This window comes from Aptenodytes patagonicus, chromosome W (genome assembly GCF_965638725.1).
Source record: "Aptenodytes patagonicus chromosome W, bAptPat1.pri.cur, whole genome shotgun sequence".
Taxonomy (NCBI): Eukaryota; Metazoa; Chordata; class Aves; order Sphenisciformes; family Spheniscidae; genus Aptenodytes; species Aptenodytes patagonicus.
The window spans coordinates 32,902,874-32,923,082 of NC_134981.1; the positions used below are offsets into that span (position 1 = coordinate 32,902,874).

A 20,209-nucleotide genomic window follows, 5' to 3' on the forward strand; every position below is an offset into this window, starting at 1 on the left:
TGGCCGCAGGGCGTGTCGCCAGGGCTGGAGTGGCCACAGGGCCTGTCGCCGGGGTTGGAGTGGCCACAGTGCATGTAGCCAGGGTTGGAGTGGCCGCAGTGCATGTCACTGGGATCTGAGTGGCCACAGGGCCTGTCGCTGGGGTCTGAGTGGCTGTAGTGCATGTCGCCGGGGTCTGAGTGGCCGCAGGGCCTGTCGCCGGGGTCTGAGTAGCTGTAGGGCCTATTGCCGGCGTCTGAGTAGCTGCAGAGCATGTTGCTGGGGTCGGAGTGGCTGCACGGCATGTCGCCGGGGTCTGAGTGGCTGCACGGCGTGTCGCTGGGGTCGGAGTGGCCGCAGGGCGTGTTGCCCGGGTCTGAGTGGCCGCAAGGCGTGTCGTTTTACTGTCAGAGCCAGAGACCTTCTCTTCCCTTTAAGGGTACTAAATAGTGTTGAACAGGCCTCGGTAGGCATGGGCCAGGCCACAGAACGTTGCAATGATCTGCATCTCTCTGGAGTTGCCAGGGTGACAGCATACTTTGTCCAAATATTCTACTAACTTTTCAGGATTCTGCACTTGCTCAGGGGTGAAGTTCCAAAACACTGGGGGTGCCCATTGACCTAGGTACTTGCCCATCTTGTCCCACACACCCTGCCACTCATAATTATTCAGCCTTGGGGCAGATCTCTGGATGATATTCTTAAATTGCTTACCAACTTTAGACAAAGCCGAAACAATATTCCCAAGAAGTACCAATAGAAGTATCTTAACTGCCCAAGGATGTTCAAAATACTGAAAAGTTACTGTAATGAAGGAGGAAACATCATAGAAGAAGGTAATGACACTGCCATTCTGTATTTCCTCCGTAAAAAAACTCTCAGAAAAGTTACTGCAATTGCTAGTTGTCTCCACGAAATGGTCTCCGTGGTACAGTAACGGCTTCATTGCGAAATGTCGTGGTTTAGTCTCAGTCGGCAACTAAGCACCACGCAGCCGCTCGCTCACTCCCCCCCGGGCCTCTGCCCGAGGCAGAGGCTGCTCCGCTCCGCAGCAGCCCGGCCCCGGTCCCGGCCCCGGTCCCGGCCCCGGCCCGGCGGGGATGCCTGCCGGCGGGGTGTAGAGGAGCGCCCCGGTGCCCCGGGAGGATGTCGGGGAGCGGCGGAGCGGCGCTGCTTCTGCTGCTGGCCGTGCTGCTCGGTGTCCCGGGGGGCGCGCAGCCGGCGGGGGAAGCCGCCTACCGCCCGGTCCGCGCCGCCTTCCAGGTGCTGCAGCCCGGAGCCAAGTGGGTGCCCGAGAGCCCTGTGCAAGGGTCTGATCTGCAAGTATGTATCCCGAAGGGCTCCACGTGCTGCTCGAGGAAGATGGAGGAGAAGTACCAGGCAACAGCCGCCTGAACATGGAGCAGCTCCTGCAGTCTGCCAGCACGGAGCTGAAGTTCCTTGTCATCCAGAATGCTGCTGTCTTCCAAGAAGCCTTTGAGATTGTAGTATGGCATGCAAGAAACTTCACCAACAGCATGTTTAGGACCCACTACCAGAGCACGGGGCCCAGAGCTCTTAAGTTTGTTGGAGAACTTTTTACTGATGTCTCGCTGTACATATTGGGCTCTGACATCAGTGTTAATGACATGATAAATGAATTTTTTGACAGTTTATTCCCTTTGGTTTACTCTCACTTGATTAATCCTGGCTTTCCTGATCCTTCTGTGGAAATGACTGAATGCCTGCGGGCAGCCAGGAGAGACCTCAAAGTCTTTGGTAACTACCCGAAGATGATGATGACGCAGGTGTCCAAGTCACTGCAGGCCACGCGAGGTTGTAGGTGACCTGGGGAGCCTAGCCCCTTTTTATCTTCTCTGTCTGTAGTGACTGGTTAAGCCGTTGCAGAGTCAGTATATAGCTCAACAATTTGCAATGATTCAGAGCACACTGAGGTACAACTTGCCCAGAAGATCCTCCATCTATGGTCAGCTGACTACAGGTGATTGACCTAGATCTCGGTCTGCATTCCGCAGATCATCCTGGACCTGGATGAAGTGCATTTTTGGGTTAGTGATTTGGGTGTCCCAAAGCAGCAAGGGACATACTGTGTTGACTGCTGATGTGGAGACTAATGTTTCCTGAGGGGAGAGGATCTTGGCCTGTCCTGGCAAAAGATAGTAGAGTTATAAAGATATGGTGCTGTGAACTTGGCTAGCATGGCCAGCTGCAGTGTCCATGCATTCTTTGTGATGGCCAACAGCTCTCTGTGAAACGGTAGAATGACAATAACCCTCTGGTTAATGTAACTGAAGAAGCCCTTGGGAGATACATCCTGTCTTTCATTCCTCAGTACCCTCTTTGCAGCTGGGGAAACCTTGGGCAAGTATCCCGACAACAACCCTGGTAATGTGGCAGATAGGGATCATGTGCATATGTGACCTCCACTGTTGCATAGTGGATCTCATCCACCAACTATGAGCTTGTGTCCAGCCTTATGATTCTACAGTGATTTGGTGCAAGTCAGGGAAAGCTGGGCTTCTGTCCTGGTTTCGGCAGGGATAGAGTTAATTTCCTTCCTAGTAGCTGGTACAGTGTTTTGGATTTAGGATGAGAACAAAGTTGATGATAAGGCACCGATGTTTTAGTTGTTGCTAGATAATGCTTACACTAGCCAAGGACTTTTTAGTTTTCCATGCTCTACTGACTGAGAAGGCTGGAGGTGCACAAGAAGCTGGGAGGGGGGCGCAGCCAAACTGACCAAAGGGACATTCCATACCATGTGACGTCATGCACAGTACATAAACTAGGGAAAGCTGGCCGGGGGGGGCCGCTGCTCGGGGACTGGCTGGGCATCGGTCGGCGGGTGGTGAGCAATTGTACTGTGCATCACTTGCTTTGTGTATTATTATTATCATCATATTATTATTATTATCATTTTATTTCAATTATTAAACTGTTTTTATCTCAACCCACGAGTTTTTCTCACTTGTGCTCTTCCAATTCTCTCCCCCATCCCACTGGGGGTGGGGGGAGTGAGCGAGCGGCTGCGTGGTGCTTAGTTGCCGACTGAGATTAAACCACGACAGTCCTTTTTGGCGCCCAACGTGGGGCACGAAGGGTTTGAGATAATAACAGGTTAACCGGAGTGTATTAAGGAACTTATATCTGTTAATAGTTGTGGGTCACAATGTTGGTTCCTCTGTTCTCAATATTGATTTGTATAATCTGCATCGTGCTCTTTTTCCTGCTGTACATGTTAAAGATTGGTGTTGGGTTTTGCAGTTTGCTGTGGTCTGCAGTGAATAGTGATGTCTCGCTTGTGAGGTTTGTTTTTAGAACATTGACCTTGACGTTAGTGTGGTATGTAAGTTTCGCAATGAAGCCGTTACTGTACCACGGAGACCATTTCGTGGAGACAACTAGCAATTACAGTGACTTTTCTGAGAGTTTTTTTACGGAGGAAATACAGAATGGCAGTGTCACTACCTTCTTCTATGATGTTTCCTCCTTCATTACAGTAACTTTTCAGTATTTTGAACATCCTTGGGCAGTTAAGATACTTCTATTGGTACTTCTTGGGAATATTGTTTCGGCTTTGTCTAAAGTTGGTAAGCAATTTAAGAATATCATCCAGAGATCTGCCCCAAGGCTGAATAGTTATGAGTGGCAGGGTGTGTGGGACAAGATGGGCAAGTACCTAGGCCAATGGGCGCCCCCAGTGTTTTCGAACTTCACCCCTGAGCAAGTGCAGAATCCTGAAAAGTTAGTAGAATATTTGGACAAAGTATGCTGTCACCCTGGCAACTCCAGAGAGATGCAGATCATTGCAACGTTCTGTGGCCTGGCCCATGCCTACCGAGCCCTGTTCAACACCATTCAGTACCCTCAAAGGGAAGAGAAGGTCTCTGGCTCTGACAGTAAAACGACATGCCCTGCGGCCACTCAGACCCAGGCAACACACCCTGCGGCCACTCCGACCCCAGCGACACGCCGTGCAGCCACTCAGACCCCAGCGACACGCCGTGCAGCCACTCCGACCCCGGCGACATGCACTGCGGCTACTCAGACGCCGGCAACAGGCTCTGCGGCCACTCAGACCCCGGCGACAGGCTCTGCGGCCACTCAGACCCAGGCGACAGGTCCTGCGGCCACTCCGACCCCGGCGACATACACTGCGGCTACTCAGACCCCGGCGACAGGCCCTGTGGCCACTCAGACCCGGGCAACATGCACTGCGGCCACTCAGACCCCGGCGACATGCACTGCGGCCACTCCAACCCCGGCGACATGCACTGCGGCCACTCAGACCCCAGCGACATGCACTGCGGCTACTCAGACCCTCGCGACAGGCCCTGTGGCCACTCAGACCCGGGCAACATGCACTGCGGCTACTCAGACCCCGGCGACAGGCCCTGTGGCCACTCAGACCCGGGCAACATGCACTGCGGCCACTCCGACCCCGGCGACAGGCCCTGCGGCCACTCCGACCCCGGCGACATGCACTGCGGCCACTCAGACCCCGGCGACAGGCCCTGCGGCCACTCAGACCCCAGCGACATGCACTGCGGCTACTCAGACCCTGGCGACAGGCCCTGTGGCCACTCAGACCCGGGCAACATGCACTGCGGCCACTCAGACCCTGGCGACATGCACTGCGGCCACTCCAACCCTGGCGACAGGTCCTGCGGCCACTCAGACCCTGGCGACATGCACTGCGGCCACTCCAACCCTGGCGACAGGCCCTTTGGCCACTCAGACCCGGGCGACATGCACTGCGGCCACTCAGACCCCGGCGACAGGCCCTGCGGCCACTCTGACCCCGGCGACAGGCCCTGCGGCCACTCCAACCCCGGCGACAGGCCCTGCGGCCACTCTGACCCCGGCGACAGGCCCTGCGGCCACTCCGACCCTGGCGACATGCACTGCGGCTACTCAGACGCCGGCAACAGGCTCTGCGGCCACTCCGACCCCGGCGACAGGCCCTGCGGCCACTCCGACCCCGGCGACAGGCCCTGCGGCCACTCCGACCACAGCAACATGCACTGCAGCTACTCAGACGCCGGCGACAGGCTCTGCGGCCACTCCGACCCCGGCGACAGGCCCTGCGGCCACTCCGACCCCGGCGACAGGCCCTGCGGCCACTCCGACCACAGCAACATGCACTGCAGCTACTCAGACGCCGGCGACAGGCTCTGCGGCCACTCAGACCCCGGCGACAGGCTCTGCGGCCACTCCAACCCTGGCGACAGGTCCTGCGGCCACTCAGACCCCAGCGACATGCACTGCGATTACTCAGACCCCGGCAACAGGCCCTTTGGCCACTCAGACCCCGGCGACATGCACTGCAGCTACTCAGACCCCGGCGACAGGCCCTGCGGCCACTCTGACCCCGGCGACAGGCCCTGCGGCCACTCTGACCCCGGCGACATGCACTGCAGCTACTCAGACGCCGGCGACAGGCTCTGCGGCCACTCAGACCCCGGCGACAGGCTCTGCGGCCACTCAGACCCCGGCGACATGCACTGCGGCCACTCAGACCCCGGCGACATGAACTGCGGCTACTCAGACCCCAGCGACAGGCCCTGTGGCCACTCCAACCCCGGCGACAGGCCCTGCGGCCACTCTGACCCCGGCGACAGGCCCTGCGGCCACTCCGACCCTGGCGACATGCACTGCGGCTACTCAGACGCCGGCAACAGGCTCTGCGGCCACTCCGACCCCGGCGACAAGCCCTGCGGCCACTCCGACCACAGCAACATGCACTGCAGCTACTCAGACGCCGGCGACAGGCTCTGCGGCCACTCAGACCCCGGCGACAGGCTCTGCGGCCACTCAGACCCTGGCGACAGGCCCTGCGGCCACCCCAACCCCGGCGACATGCACTGCGGCCACTCCGACCCCGGCGACAGGCCCTGCGGCCACTCCGACCCCGGCGACAGGCCCTGCGGCCACTCCAACCCCGGCGACATGCACTGCGGCCACTCAGACTCCGGTGACATGCACTGCGGCCACTCAGACCCCAGCGACACGCCCTGTGGCTGAACCAAACAACCAGCCTGTGCCGGTATCAGTCGCCCCTGTACACAAGAAGAAATTTTGGAAGCGGAAGTCGGCTCGTTTAGTAAGGGAGGAAGAAGCTTCTTCTAAAAGGGGGACGTTTGGAGTGATGGTGTTTTGTCTTCCCAAGTAACCGTTACGCGTGATGGAGCCCTGCTTTCCTGGAGATGGCTGAACACCTGCTTGCCGATGGGAAGTAGTGAATGAATCCCTTGTTTTGCTTTGCTTGCGTGCGCGGCTTTTGCTTTACCTATTAAACTGTCTTTATCTCAACCCACGAGTTTTCTCACTTTTACCCTTCCGATTCTCTCCCCTATCCCACCGGGGGGGAGTGAGCGAGCGGCTGCGTGGTGCTTAGTTGCCGACTGAGATTAAACCATGACACAGCCACTCTTCCCCAAGCCTGTAGCGCTGCATGGGGTTGTTCTGAGCCAAGTGCTGGACCCGGCACTTGGCCTTGTTGAATCTCATACAGTTAGCCTCCGCCCATCGATCCAGCCTGTCCAGGTCCCTCTGCAGAGCCTTCCTACCCTCGAGCAGATCAACACTCCCGCCCAACTTGGTGTCGTCTGCAAACTTACTGAGGGTGCACTCGATCCCCTCGTCCAGATCATTGATAAAGATATTGAAGCAGACCGGCCCCAAAACTGAGCCCTGGGGAACACCGCTCGTGACCGGCCGCCAACTGGATTTCACTCCATTCACCACAACTCTCTGGGCCCGGCCGTCCAGCCAGTTTTTGACCCAGCGCAGAGTTCACCTGTCTAAGCCGTGAGCCGCCAGCTTCTCTAGGAGAATGCTGTGGGAGACGGTGTCAAAGGCCTTGCTGAAGTCCAGGTAGACCACATCCACAGCCTTTCCCTCATCCACTAGGCGGGTCACCTGGTCAGAGAAGGACATCAGGTTGGTCAAGCAGGACCTGCCTCTCATGAAGCCGTGCTGGCTGGGCCTGATCCCCTGGTTGTCCCGCTCATGCCTTGTGAGCGCCCTCAAGATGAACCGCTCCATAATCTTCCCCAGCACCGAGGTCAGGCTGACAGGCCTGTAGTTCCCTGGATCCTCCTTCCGGCCCTTCTTGTAGGTGGGCATCACATTGGCAAGCCTCCAGTCATCTGGGACCTCCCCCGTTAACCAGGACTGCTGATAAATGATGGAGAGTGGCTTGGCAAGCTCCTCCGCCAGCTCCCTCAGCACCCTCGGGTGGATCCCATCCGGCCCCATAAACTTGTGAGCATCCAGGTGGCGTAGCAGGTCATTAACGTCATTCAAATCAGTGAAAAGTATTAAGAACCTTTCCAGAACCTCATCTGTAAGACTGACTTTTCCACCCTTTCTCTTCAGTCTGCAACAGAGGCCAAAGTCTAATTAATATTCTCCAGCTTTTATCATCATTTTTTCCTCAGCAGACCACCCCAAGAACACATTCCCTATCATGAACTGCATCCACAGAGGAGACAGTCTCCTTATTTCCTTTCCTCTCCTATAGAGTGGCTTCCCCGCTGACCCTTCTATTTCACATGTCAATTTTCAGTATTTCAGAAATAATTATTTTCATGAAGCCTCCTACCCCAAAGAAATCACATCTGTTTAGGAGCCACAAATAAGGCCATTTTTCCTAGGAAATTATGTCCTTTCTGTTTGATTTCTCAGAACACATTTTTAGGAGAGCCAATAAGCAAGGACTTGCAAAAAACTGTACGGTTTTACTTTTTGCAAAGGTCTGGACACTTTATGTACCAAATTTCAAAACGTTTGCCTACAAAAGCCAACTATTTTCCTGTAGTGGAGGTGGAAAAAAGGAGTAGTCAAGGCTACGTAATGACTGTGCCCCTTGCCATCTTTTCTAGAAATACATTAGTATAAACTGACTCCAAAATAGCAACACTGCATTTACACCACATTTTCATTTACACTGCCTGTTTCCATTTCTACAGCAATGAGTCTGAATTTTGGGATTAAATTCTTTTTATCTCATCCCCCCCCAAATCAATGCATGAAGTACAGTATTAGAAGATTTTCAATTGGAATTTTTCCATGTAGGCTATGATCATACCTATGCAAACTTAATGCAATGCAGTCATCCTGAATTTAAAGAAGCCTTAGATCCCTGTGAAAATTTTCCAGCATTTAAAAAAAAAAAAAAAAAAAACACCAACAAAAACCCCTGGAGACAAGAAAACAAGTAAACACAGAAAATTAGCAAAAGGAAAAAGGAAGGCCCAAAGCATCCAGCACATCTGTTTGACAGAGAAAGCTTCATCAGCTCTGGAAGCATGACTGAAGTTGGCTGCATCTGGCAGTAAGGTTTCTCCCACATTCCTATATCCTTCTTACTGACTGAAGGAACTATGTGTTACCTATACCCACCATCACATGGGTTTGGAGTTGTTGGGGATTTTTTTAAGGCAGTATAAGACACACTGCTTCAGACCAACACCTACTAGACAAATTCATGGAAGAAAGATGAAACGTAAGCTGTTAGCAGAATGTAGTCAAGACCCATGATGAAGAATATGTCAGAAGTCTTTAGCTGTTTTCATTTTTTTTTTTTACTTATTTTCAAGAAATAGCTATTTCAATCCACACTAAATTATAGTTAACATTTTTAGAAGTTGAAAGTAGTAGTCAATTTTCTCCTATTGTTTCTTACAAATAAAATGTGTTCTTTGTAATTGAAGCTTCAGAATCTGCTCACTGAAAAGGAGCACATACTACAGATCTCTGTATTCAGAAACTTTTATTTTTCTATGAATACAACCAATAAAAGTAACTGGACATAAAGGAAGAGGCTGTAATAAGATGAAATAGGTGTATGTATTCAGGATACAACAAATGAAGGGCTCAGTTTCTCTCTTAGAAGTATGAGCACCAGAAAAACGTTTCACATGTCAACCCAAAACAAGATTCACCCAAGTCTACATATTTACTTAAGGCTTATATTTTGAGATTAAATTCAAGTTGCTTCCTGGCTTTTTTTAAACACAGCATGATAGTGCATGGCATCAAACACAACTACATCAGGCTTCCATCCAAAAGGAAATGGTTTGTGTGTCCTATAAATCAAGCTTTGAAGCAAATTGTGTACAAACAGAAAAAAAACAGCAGTTGCACAAATTTGGTTTTTAATTTAAGCATGTGCTGTTTCCTGTTATATGACTGGTTTAATTTAAATGCAACTTCACCTAAGCAAGCACACAGCTTTCAAGCAGATTTACCTGCTTTTATAATTTCTATTTCTAACCAAAAGAACTGACAAAGTCATATGAAGTAAAGTTAGCTGACCTTTCATTGAAAATCACAGGTATTTCAGAACAGTCTTAACCCAGAAGGCTTGTGCTTTTTTTTTTTTTTTAAAATCCCTTTCTGAATATTCTCAATAGCCTTTAAAGGAAAGTATTAGTAACATATGAAAAAGAAGAGGGGACAAAAGATACATAGATTACTCCCACAGAACAATATAATAGCAGGAAATTTATTTATTTTATTTTTTTAATGGTAAGAACACATACTACTACTATAAAATAACCAACTCGTTACTTTGGGATGTACTATAAAAGCCAAATGTCAGCCAAGTAGACAACTCAGGGACTTAATTTAATCAGTATTTACTAACAAGAATTAAACAGGGGCTACATTCCATGTCACATGTCATATCATCTGCTTTCCAGCTTGCAAATTCATCATACTAGTCTCTAGGCTAGTTGCATGGACAACAGATGAAGGTGAAAAACAGAGCAATAGAAGAAGGGAAGAAGAGCGAGAGGACAATATGAAAACAGATTCAGTTAAGGGTCTAATTAGTGCAACTTGAGTGTAAATAGGATCTCTCCCCCTCCATTTTTTTCTAGATGTGTTCAAGTTGACATGCTATCTTTTGACTATTAGCTATTTTTCTCCACCTTAGGACCAGATTCTAATGACAGTCATGAGGTATACATCTTTAAAAACAATTTATTACTGCACGCACCACATGTGTGAATTTGTCTTTCTGGTACTGGGATTATTCATTATATAGCTTTTAATACTCTAAAGTTACCAGCTAAGCATATGCAGGAATAAGCAAGTATTCTATGAAATATTCTTGGTATTCATTCAAAATTACTTCATTAAAGTTACAGAAGTGTCCTGGTTTCGGCAGGGATAGAGTTAATTTCCTTCTTAGTAGCTGGTACAATGCTGTGTTTTGGATTTAGGATGAGAACAAAGTTGATAACACACCGGTGTTTTAGTTGTTGCTAGGTAATGCTTACACTAGTCAAGGACTTTTCAGCTTCCCATGCTCTACTGACTGAGAAGGCTGGAGGTGCACAAGAAGCTGGGAGGGGGCACAGCCAAACTGGCCAAAGAAACATTCCATACCATGTGACATGATGCTCAGTACATAAACTGGGGAAAGCTGGCCGGGGGGGCCGCTGCTCGGGGACTGGCTGGGCATCGGTCGGCGGGTGGTGAGCAATTGTACTGTGCATCACTTGCTTTGTGTATTATTATTATTATTATCATATTATTATTATTATCATATTATTATTATCATTTTATATCAATTGTTAAACTGTTTTTATCTCAACCCACGAGTTTTTCTAACTTGTGCTCTTCCAATTCTCTCCCCCATCCCACTGGGGGTGGGGGGAGTGAGCGAGCAGCTGCGTGGTGCTCAGTTGCCGACTGAGGTTAAACCACGACAAGAAGATAAAACAGAAAAATCACCTCGAAAATAATGTTTGCAGAACTCAGCGATAGGCTTTCATGTTAAGGTTTAAGTTATCCCTTAATCAGAACAGATTGCTGTTCAATTCTTGTCAAAAGGCAGAAATCCAGTTTACACTGCTCAGTGGATTACAGCAGGTTTAGTAGGAGGAAATCCAATTTTGCTGTAAAGATCTACCTCTTGAAACTTTTAAATCCTCTTTTAAAAGTTGTCATTTGGCAGTCCCAACCTGCAGCAGTGATTCCCCCTTCCACTTTACAATCAATTAATAGAAAAGATTTAGGATTTAAAGGACTAAATACAATCTCAAAATCTGTTTATGAAAAAGTTATTCACTTTCCACTGACAAATGCCATCACACAAAAAGTTAAAGAAAAGCCAATGAATTCTTAAAAGACTAAAAGGCCCCAGAGAGTTTTAGGACTTCTCTATGCTACGTAACAACATGGTCTATAGATTTTACTTGTCTTCATCTGTCTAATAGAAATTGTCACACTTGATCAGCACCAAGTTGAAAGCACTGATCAGAAAGGGCATCTTTCTGAAAAGTTCAGAACTGTGCAAGTTCAGTGCGTTTTAAATATTATAAGTGGTTTTACATTACTTAAGAATAATTATCCCAAATGTAAGGCTGCTTTCCTCTACTCCCTCCTCCCATTGAAACACTGCAGATGTAAAGGAAAAGAAAAGAAAGGAAGTACATTCATCGCTGAGAGTGACTTAGGCAAAGGGGCTTTCTAAACAATGGGCCAGAATGATGTAGTTTGAGGTGGTGCTCCATTTTGGTGAAATAGTAAAAAAGTAACTACATCCTATACTTGATTGTTGTCACACGCTCTTTATTAATACACACACACACCCAAAAATATTTTAGCGTTTAATACGTTATCCAAACAGAGTCTATCGCTCGAGTCTTGAGTTCAAACAACATACGGTACCAGCATTTTGCCATAACCCACACCACTCCATTTGGAATACATCAGCGGAAAAGTCAGCCAAAAGCTGAAAACAGCAACGCTCCCGTTTTGCCGTTTTACAAAGTATTCTGCAAACGGCCAGAAAGCCGTAAATAGGAGAAACTTTCTCCCCCAGGTAATGGCAAAATTGCCCCATCTTTAGAGCAGAGCCAAGCCACACTGGTAACTGGAAGAACAAGCCCGCACCGTTACCGCTGCTCCTGCTTCGCCGACTACCCGGGAAGCGCCCGGGCGTGGGCTGCGTCGCTGGCGCCGCGGAGATCTCAGCGGCCGCCGACACCCACCGCCAGCCGCCCGCGAGCGGCCGTCCCCGTCGCCGCCGCGACCCTCCCGCCCACAGGTGTCCCCCCGCCGCCGGGCCCCCCAGCCCGCTTCTGCGCCTCACGGCAGATGAGGGGAACTTCGAAACTGAGGGGAGGCGGGGGCCGCCTCCGCAGGCACCGCCCACCCGCCCCTACCTGCAGCCTCCGTCTCCGCTGGATGCCCGGCTCCGTCCATAACGCTGCTCCGCAGCCCTCACGCCGCGCGGCGCCTGGCCATGCCGGACTGCCCGGACCCCGCGCGCCGCTCCGCATCCCCGCAGCTGCTGAACGCTGACATCACGGCTGCGCCGATTGGCGCCGCTGGGGCATGTGACCGGGCGAGTTGGGCACCCCGGCAACTTCGGCGCGTGCCGACGGGGCAGCACTGTGCACGGGGCCCGGGAGCACAATCGATCTGGTCCGCCGCGACATCACCCCCGGCCCCCGCACTCGACACCGGGCACCCTCTGAGGCCACCGTGAGGCCGAAGTGCCCCAGCCCCACCTCGACCGGGGGGGCGGGCCCGCCGGTCGCCCCGCGGCGCAGCCAGGTCCGGCCCCGTCCCTGAAGAGAAAAGGACGAAGCGCCGCTGCCCCCCCCTCCCCGCCGCCGGGCCCGGCCCGCTCACCGGCACCGCCAGGCTGCCAGCTCGCCCCGGGATCGCCGCTTCGCGGGCGTGCCGGAGTTAGGTGTCACTTACGGCGCTATTAGCACCAGATCAAAAGGCGCTGAGGTAAAAATTGCTTAAATGCAATCATTAGGTGGAATGTTAACCCATTGCATTAGGATAAGCAATCAGAAAATAGGATTCCCATCATGTGCAATTTCACAGTCTGTTTCAGCTTGTTTACACCTTTCTCCGTCTCATTTTCTTTCAGTTCAAGGCAGCCAAGAGATGAATAATAAGTTTTCATTTACTTGCAAAATGCGACAGTAATAACATTATAATAGCACTTTATAAGAAATTACCCCTACTGGATTTCCCATTTGAAGCAGCTGAGAAACCGAGGAGAGAGGACAGACTGCCTCAGGGGTGAAGAAAACCACAGCCACCAGGTCATGCTGTGACCTTGGGCATGTCACACAACTGCCTAGCACCTTGCATCAGCTCTGCTGAACTGACTGAAGGAAGGAAAACTCCTCTCCGTCAAAAACTAGGTGCTGAATCCAAAAAGATTACATCTGAAAACACAAATTCTAAGGAGGAAAAAGGTATTGGACTTTTCTTATCAGCTAAGGTGCTGGTTAAACAAATTATTGATTTTTTTTTTCCAAAGCTGTCATCACACTATTAGCCATGGTATCAATTGATTAGGCTATGTCATTAAAAAAAAAAAATCTTTCGATATTTAACAACCCAGTAACTGAGTGAAATAGATTGCATTTTATGTTCAAAAGCAATCACTGCATACATCTGTAAATTTACAAGGGGAAGTCTTGTCAAATACTAAATACCAAGAAAAACATCACCATAAATATGCCTATATATTTTCCAGCTAGGAATCTTCATCTGATTAGGAAATCTTCAGACTATAAGATTCGAAGGCAAAGCATGCTTCCCTCTTCACAAAACCAAAAGCATATAAACTAAAACAGACCGCCAGAAACTGTAAAAAAAAAAAAAAAAAAAAGTTGAACACAAAGAGGACTAATATTCCTACTACAAACATTTAACAAATGGCACGGATTCCATTTCAGCTTTTCTTTGCATAATTAAACTTATTACTTTAAGAATAGAGCAGTTACTCTACCTAAAGCTATCAACCTGATTAAATGGCTTTAAGGAATTTTGCCATTTCAAAAGTCTAATTCTATGGAAGACACCACAATACAACAGCAGAATCCACCTGTAGGAATATCCATGCTTTACTGAAAAAATACAGGTATACCTGCAGATAGCCAATTCTAATATACACATATTCTTTTCCCACTGAAAACAACATACCTCAAAAAGCACTTCTAAAGAGCAGCAAGCAGGAAGGAAGAGAAAGGTATATTTCTTACTAAAGGATAAAAATAGAGATAAAAATCAAGGTTAGTATTCACCCATTAACAGTCTAAGATGATACCGTGGTTTAACCTCAGTCGGCAACTGAGCAACACAGCCGCTCGCTCACTCCCCCCCTCCCCAGTGGGATGGGGGAGAGAATTGGAAGAGCACAAGTGAGAAAAACTCGTGGGTTGAGATAAAGACAGTTTAATAATTGAAATAAAATAATGATGATAATAATAATAATGTAATAATGATAATAATAATACACAAAGCAAATGATGCACAATGCAATTGCTCACCACCTGCTGACTGATGCCCAGCCAGTCCCCGAGCAGCGGCCCCCCTGGCCAGCTTTCCCCAGTTTATGTACTGAGCATGACGTCATATGGTATGGAATGTCCCTTTGGCCAGTTGGGGTCAGCTGTCCTGGCTGTGCCCCCCTCCCAGCTTCTTGTGCACCTGCAGCCTTCTCAGTAGGTAGAGCATGGGAAGCTGAAAAGTCCTTGGCTAGTGTAAGCATTACCTAGCAACAACTAAAACATCAGTGTGTTATCAACATTTTTCTTATCCTAAATCCAAAACACAGCACTGTACCAGCTACTAGGAAGGAAATTAACTCTATCCATGCCGAAACCAGGACAGTATCCACCCCTTATTCTATACCGTCTACGTCATGCCCAAGTCCCATATTTTCCAGTACGTTTTCATTAATCACCACCCCTTTTCCTGGGTTTTTAATATATATACACACACAGAGATATAATTCCCTTAGTCTATGGGCCGTCCCTCTAAAATGTTCGGTGAGTTCATTTAGTCCATGACTTTGGGCTCCATCTGTCATCATAATCTTCCAGGGCAGGTGTCGTGCTTTAACCTCAGTCGGCAAATGAGCAACACACAGCCGCTCGCTCACTCCCCTCCACCCCGGTGGGACAGGGGAGAGAATTGGAAGAACACAAGTGAGAAAAACTCGTGGGTTGAGAAAAAAACAGTTTAACAATTGAAATAAAATGATAATAATAATAATACACAAAACAAGTGATGCACAGTACAATTGCTCACCACCCACCGACCGATGCCCAGCCAGTCCCCGAGCAGCGGCCCCCCGGGCCAGCTTTCCCCAGTTTATGTACTGAGCATGACGTCCCATGGTATGGAATGTCCCTTTGGCCAGTTTGGCTGTGCCCCCCTCCCAGCTTCCTGTGCACCTCCAGCCTTCTCAGTCAGTAGAGCATGGAAAACTAAAAAGTCCTTGGCTAGTGTAAGCATTACCTAGCAACAACTAAAACATCGGTGTGTTATCAACTTTGTTCTCATCCTAAATCCAAAACACAGCACTGTACCAGCTACTAGGAAGGAAATTAACTCTATCCCTGCCGAAACCAGGACAGCAGGAAAGATGGAGATGGTATGCAGTGTCCGATTGTTTCATGTTGAAGTCAGTTCTGGTACCATCATCACTGTGCTTTGCTCGGTTTCATCAAAGTTCATTCTTCGTTAGTCTGGGTGATTCTTATTGTAATATCATTGGTATGGCATATAATATTATGTAGCACTTAACATCAAATAATTCAGATCATTGGCTATTCTCACCCAAAATCAAATCCCCTTGAGGTACACATCGGACTTCCCCATCCTTCCGCATTATCCACCAAGTACACCCAGGTCCTTGAGCAAAAGCAATCCCACGGATGGGTTTGCCTTTGCCCGAGGCAGGAATAACTCAAACTGTTTTCCCCAACATATTTTACGTGCACTACAGGGACTTGATTCCCATCTACAGTACGTAAAAGTTTTGACTGGGCGGGGCCAGCTCCATTGGCAGATCCCCTCGTGTTGACAAACCAGGTGGCCTTTGCTAAATGTGTATCCCAATGTTTGAATGTCCCGCCACCCATTGCTCTCAGTGTAGTCTTTAACAGTCCACTGTATCGTTCAATTTTCCCGGAGGCTGGTGCATGATAGGGGATGTGATACACCCACTCAACGCCGTGCTCTTTGGCCCAGGTGTCTATGAGGTTGTTTCGGAAATGAGTCCCGTTGTCTGACTCAGTTCTTTCTGGGGTGCCATGTCGCCATAGGACTTGCTTTTCAAGGCCCAGGATAGTGTTCCGGGCAGTGGCATGGGGCACGGGATATGTTTCCAGCCATCCGGTGGTTGCCTCCACCATTGTAAGCACGTGGCGCTAGCCTTGGTGGGTTTGTGGGAGTGTGATATAATCGATCTGCCAGGCCTCACCATATTTATATTTCAGCCATCGTCTTCCATACCAAAAAGGCTTTAACCGCTTGGCTTGCTTGATAGCAGCGCATGTTTCACATTCATGGATAGCCTGTGCAATAGTGTCCATGGTCAAGTCCACCCCTCGATCACGAGCCCATCTGTATGTTGCATCTCTTCCTTGGTGACCTGAGGTGTCATGGGCCCACCGAGCTAGAAATAATTCACCCTTATGTTGCCAGTCCAGATCCACCTGAGCCACTTCAACCTTAGCAGCCTGATCCACCTGCTGGCTGTTTTGATGTTCTTCAGTGGCCCGACTCTTGGGTATGTGAGCATCTACGCGACAGACTTTTACAACCAGGTTCTCCACCCGGGCAGCAATATCTTGCCACAATGCGGCAGCCCAGATGGGTTTGCCTCTGCGCTGCCAATTGTTCCGCTTCCATTGCTGCAACCACCCCCACAGGGCATTTGCCACCATCCATGAGTCAGTAGAGAGATAGAGCACTGGCCACTTTTCTCGGTCAGCAATGTCTAAAGCCAGCTGGATGGCCTTTACTTCTGCAAATTGGCTCGATTCCCCTTCTCCTTCAGCAGTTTCTACAAGTTGTCCCATGGGACTCCATACAGCAACTTTCCACCTCCGATGCTTTCCCACAATACGACAGGACCCATCAGTGAACAGGGCATATGGCTTCTCATTTTCTGGCAGTTCATTATACATTGGAGCCTCCTCAGCACGCGTCACCTCCTCCTCTGGCGATATTCCAAAATCTTTGCCCTCTGGCCAATCCATGATCACTTCCAGGATCCCTGGGCGACTGGGGTTTCCTATTCGAGCCCGTTGTGTGATCAGTGCGACCCACTTCCTCCACGTAGCATCAGTTGCATGATGTGTACATGGGATCCTCCATCTGAACATCCAGCCCAGCACCGGCAGTCGGGGTGCCAGGAGGAGCTGTGCTTCAGTGCCTGTTGTGGTTTAACCCCAGCCGGCAGCTAAGCACCACACAGCCGCTCACTCACTCCCCCCCGCCCGGTGGGATCGGGGAGAGAATCGGAAGGGCAAAAGTGAGAAAACTCGTGGGTTGAGATAAAGATAAAATTTGTGGGTTGATATAAAGACAGTCTAAAAGGTAAAGGAAAAGCCACGCAAGGAAAGCAAAACAAGGAATTCATTCACTACTTCCCATTGGCTGGCAGGTGTTCAGCCATCTCCAGGAAAGCAGGGCTCCATCACGCATAACGGTTACTTGGGAAGACAAACGCCATCAATCCAAACATCTCCCCCCTTCCTTCTTCTTCCCCCAGCTTTATATGCTGAGCATGACGTCATATGGTGTGGAATATCCCTTTGGTCAGTTGGGGTCAGCTGTCCTGGCTGTGTCCCCTCCCAACTTCTTGTGCCCCCCCCAGCCTACTCACTGGTGGAGTGGCGTGAGAAGCAGAAAAGTCCTTGACTCTGTGTAAGCACTGCTCAGCAATAACAAAAACATCCCTGTGTTATCAACACTGTTTTCAGCACAAATCCAAACCATAGCTCCTGTCGTGGTTTAACCTCAGTTGGCAACTGAGCACCACACAGCTGCTCGGTCACTCCCCCCACCCAGTGGGATGGGGGAGAGAATTGGAAGAGCACAAGTTAGAAAAACTCGTGGGTTGAGATAACAACAGTTTAACAATTGAAATTAAATGATAAAAATAATAATATGATGATAATAATAATACACAAAGCACGTGATGCACAGTACAATTGCTCACCACCCGCCGACCGATGCCCAGCCAGTCCCCGAGCAGCGGCCCCCCCGGCCAGCTTTCCCCAGTTTATGTACTGAGCATGACGTCACATGGTATGGAATGTCCCTTTGGCCAGTTGGGGTCAGCTGTCCTGGCTGTGCCCCCTCCCAGCTTCTTGTGCACCTGCAGCCTTCTCAGTCGGTAGAGCATGGAAAACTAAAAAGTCCTTGGCTAGTGTAAGCATTACCTAGCAACAACTAAAACATCGGTGCGTTATCAACTTTGTTCTCATCCTAAATCCAAAACACTGTACCAGCTACTAGAAAGGAAATTAACTCTATCCCTGCCGAAACCAGGATAATGTTAAACCACAACACAGTGGAAGATGAAATTAATCCTAAGTAGAAAAGTACAAAACTACCTTTCATTGAAAATCTATCCTCTGTCAGTTCTAGAAGTGGCATTTTCCTAAGCTTATGCTGCAATTTATAATGGCATATCAGAAGGTACTGGAAAGTACAGGTTTGCCACTAACACAAGCAAGCATTAACTAAATTTTCTCCCTATCTATGAACCTTTTTAAATATTACCAAAAGTGCATCCATGTGTTTGAAATAGCATAAAGCCTGCTATTTGTATCTGGAGGCTTTCATTACTTTTCAGCTGTATTGGGTTTGCGTGACTGTGATGGGTTGACCCTGGCTGGACGCCAGGTGCCCACCAAGCCGCTCTATCACTCCCCCTCCTCAGCTGGACAGGGGAGAGAAAATACAACAAAAGGCTCATGGGTCGAGATAAGGACAGGGAGATCACTCGGCAGTTACCATCACGGGCAAAACAGACTTGACATGGGGAAATTAATTTAATTTATTGCCAATCAAATCAGAGTAGGGTAATGAGAAATAAAACCAAATCTTAAAACACCTTCCCCCCACCCCTCCCTTCTTCCCAGGCTCAACTTCACTCCCAATTTCCTCTACCTCCTCCCCCCGAGTGGCACAAGGGGACGGGGAATGGGGGTTGTGGTCAGTTCATCACACGTTATCTCTGCCGCTCCTTCCTCCTCACACTCTTCCCCTGCTCCAGCATGGGGTCCCTCCCACAGGAGACAGTCCTCCACAAACTTCTCCAACATGGGTCCTTCCCACGGGCTGCAGTCCTTTAGGAACAGACTACTCTAGTGTGGGTCCCCCACAGGGTCACAAGTTCTGCCAGCAAATCTGCTCCAGCATGGGCGCCTCTCTCCACGGGGTCACAGGTCCTGCCAGGAGCCTGTTCCAGCGCAGGCTCTCCATGGGGTCACAGCCTCCTTCAGGGCACATCCACCTGCTCTGGCATGGGGTCCTCCACGGGCTGCATGTGGATATCTGCTCCACCATGGACCTCCATAGGCTGCAGGGGGACAGCCTGCCTTCACCATGGTCTTCACCACAGGCTGCAGGGGAATCTCTGCTCCGGCGCCTGGACCACCTCCTTCCCCTCCTTCTTCACTGACCTTGGTGTCTGCAGGGTTGTTTCTTTCACATATTCTTACTCCTCTCTACTGGCTACTGTTCTGCCGCAGGTTGTTTTGTGTTTTTCCCCTTCTTAAATATGTTATCACAGAGGCGCTACCACCGTCGCTGATTGGCTCAGCCTTGGCCAGCAGTGGGTCTGTTTTGGAGCCAGCTGGCACTGGCTCTGTCGGACATGAGGGAAGCTTCTAGCAGCTTCTCACAGAAGCCACCCCTGTAGCCCCCCCTCTACCAAAACCTTGCCACGCAAAGCCAATACATCAGCTAATTATTTCAGTAATATTAACTATCAAAACCATGACAGAGAACATCATGGTATTGAAAAAAGTTTTGTTTTAGAAGGAAAAATCATGAAGTATAAATATGTTATTTGGAATATTTTAACAATACTATCCTTATAAACATATGAAATACAGCAAACTCTCACAGACTCCTTCTGCTACATAAATTGTAACAGAAAGGCACACTTTAGTTGTACATGCACCACAAAATAGCACATGTATACAGAATATGAAGGAGGAAACATTCCCCCATCCCATCAGGGAAGGCAAAATTATTTTTTGAAAAGATGATAAATAGCCACAACTTTTTCAAAAAGCGTTCTCCCCTATAAATTCAGCATTTGACCTGACTGAATGTAAAAGATGTTTCAGTATTAATTTAAATACATACCCATAAGTACATGTTTATTTAAAGCTGAAAAGAAATGTGGTAACAGATAGTTTTCAGGACAATC

General features: G+C 49.2%; 1 pseudogene; it reads left to right on the forward strand.

Annotated features, from left to right (window-relative positions):
- The first annotated feature begins 1,125 nt into the window (after nt 1-1,125).
- LOC143172235 (glypican-3 pseudogene) lies at nt 1,126-1,805 on the forward strand (annotated as a pseudogene).
- The last annotated feature ends 18,404 nt before the right edge of the window (nt 1,806-20,209 follow it).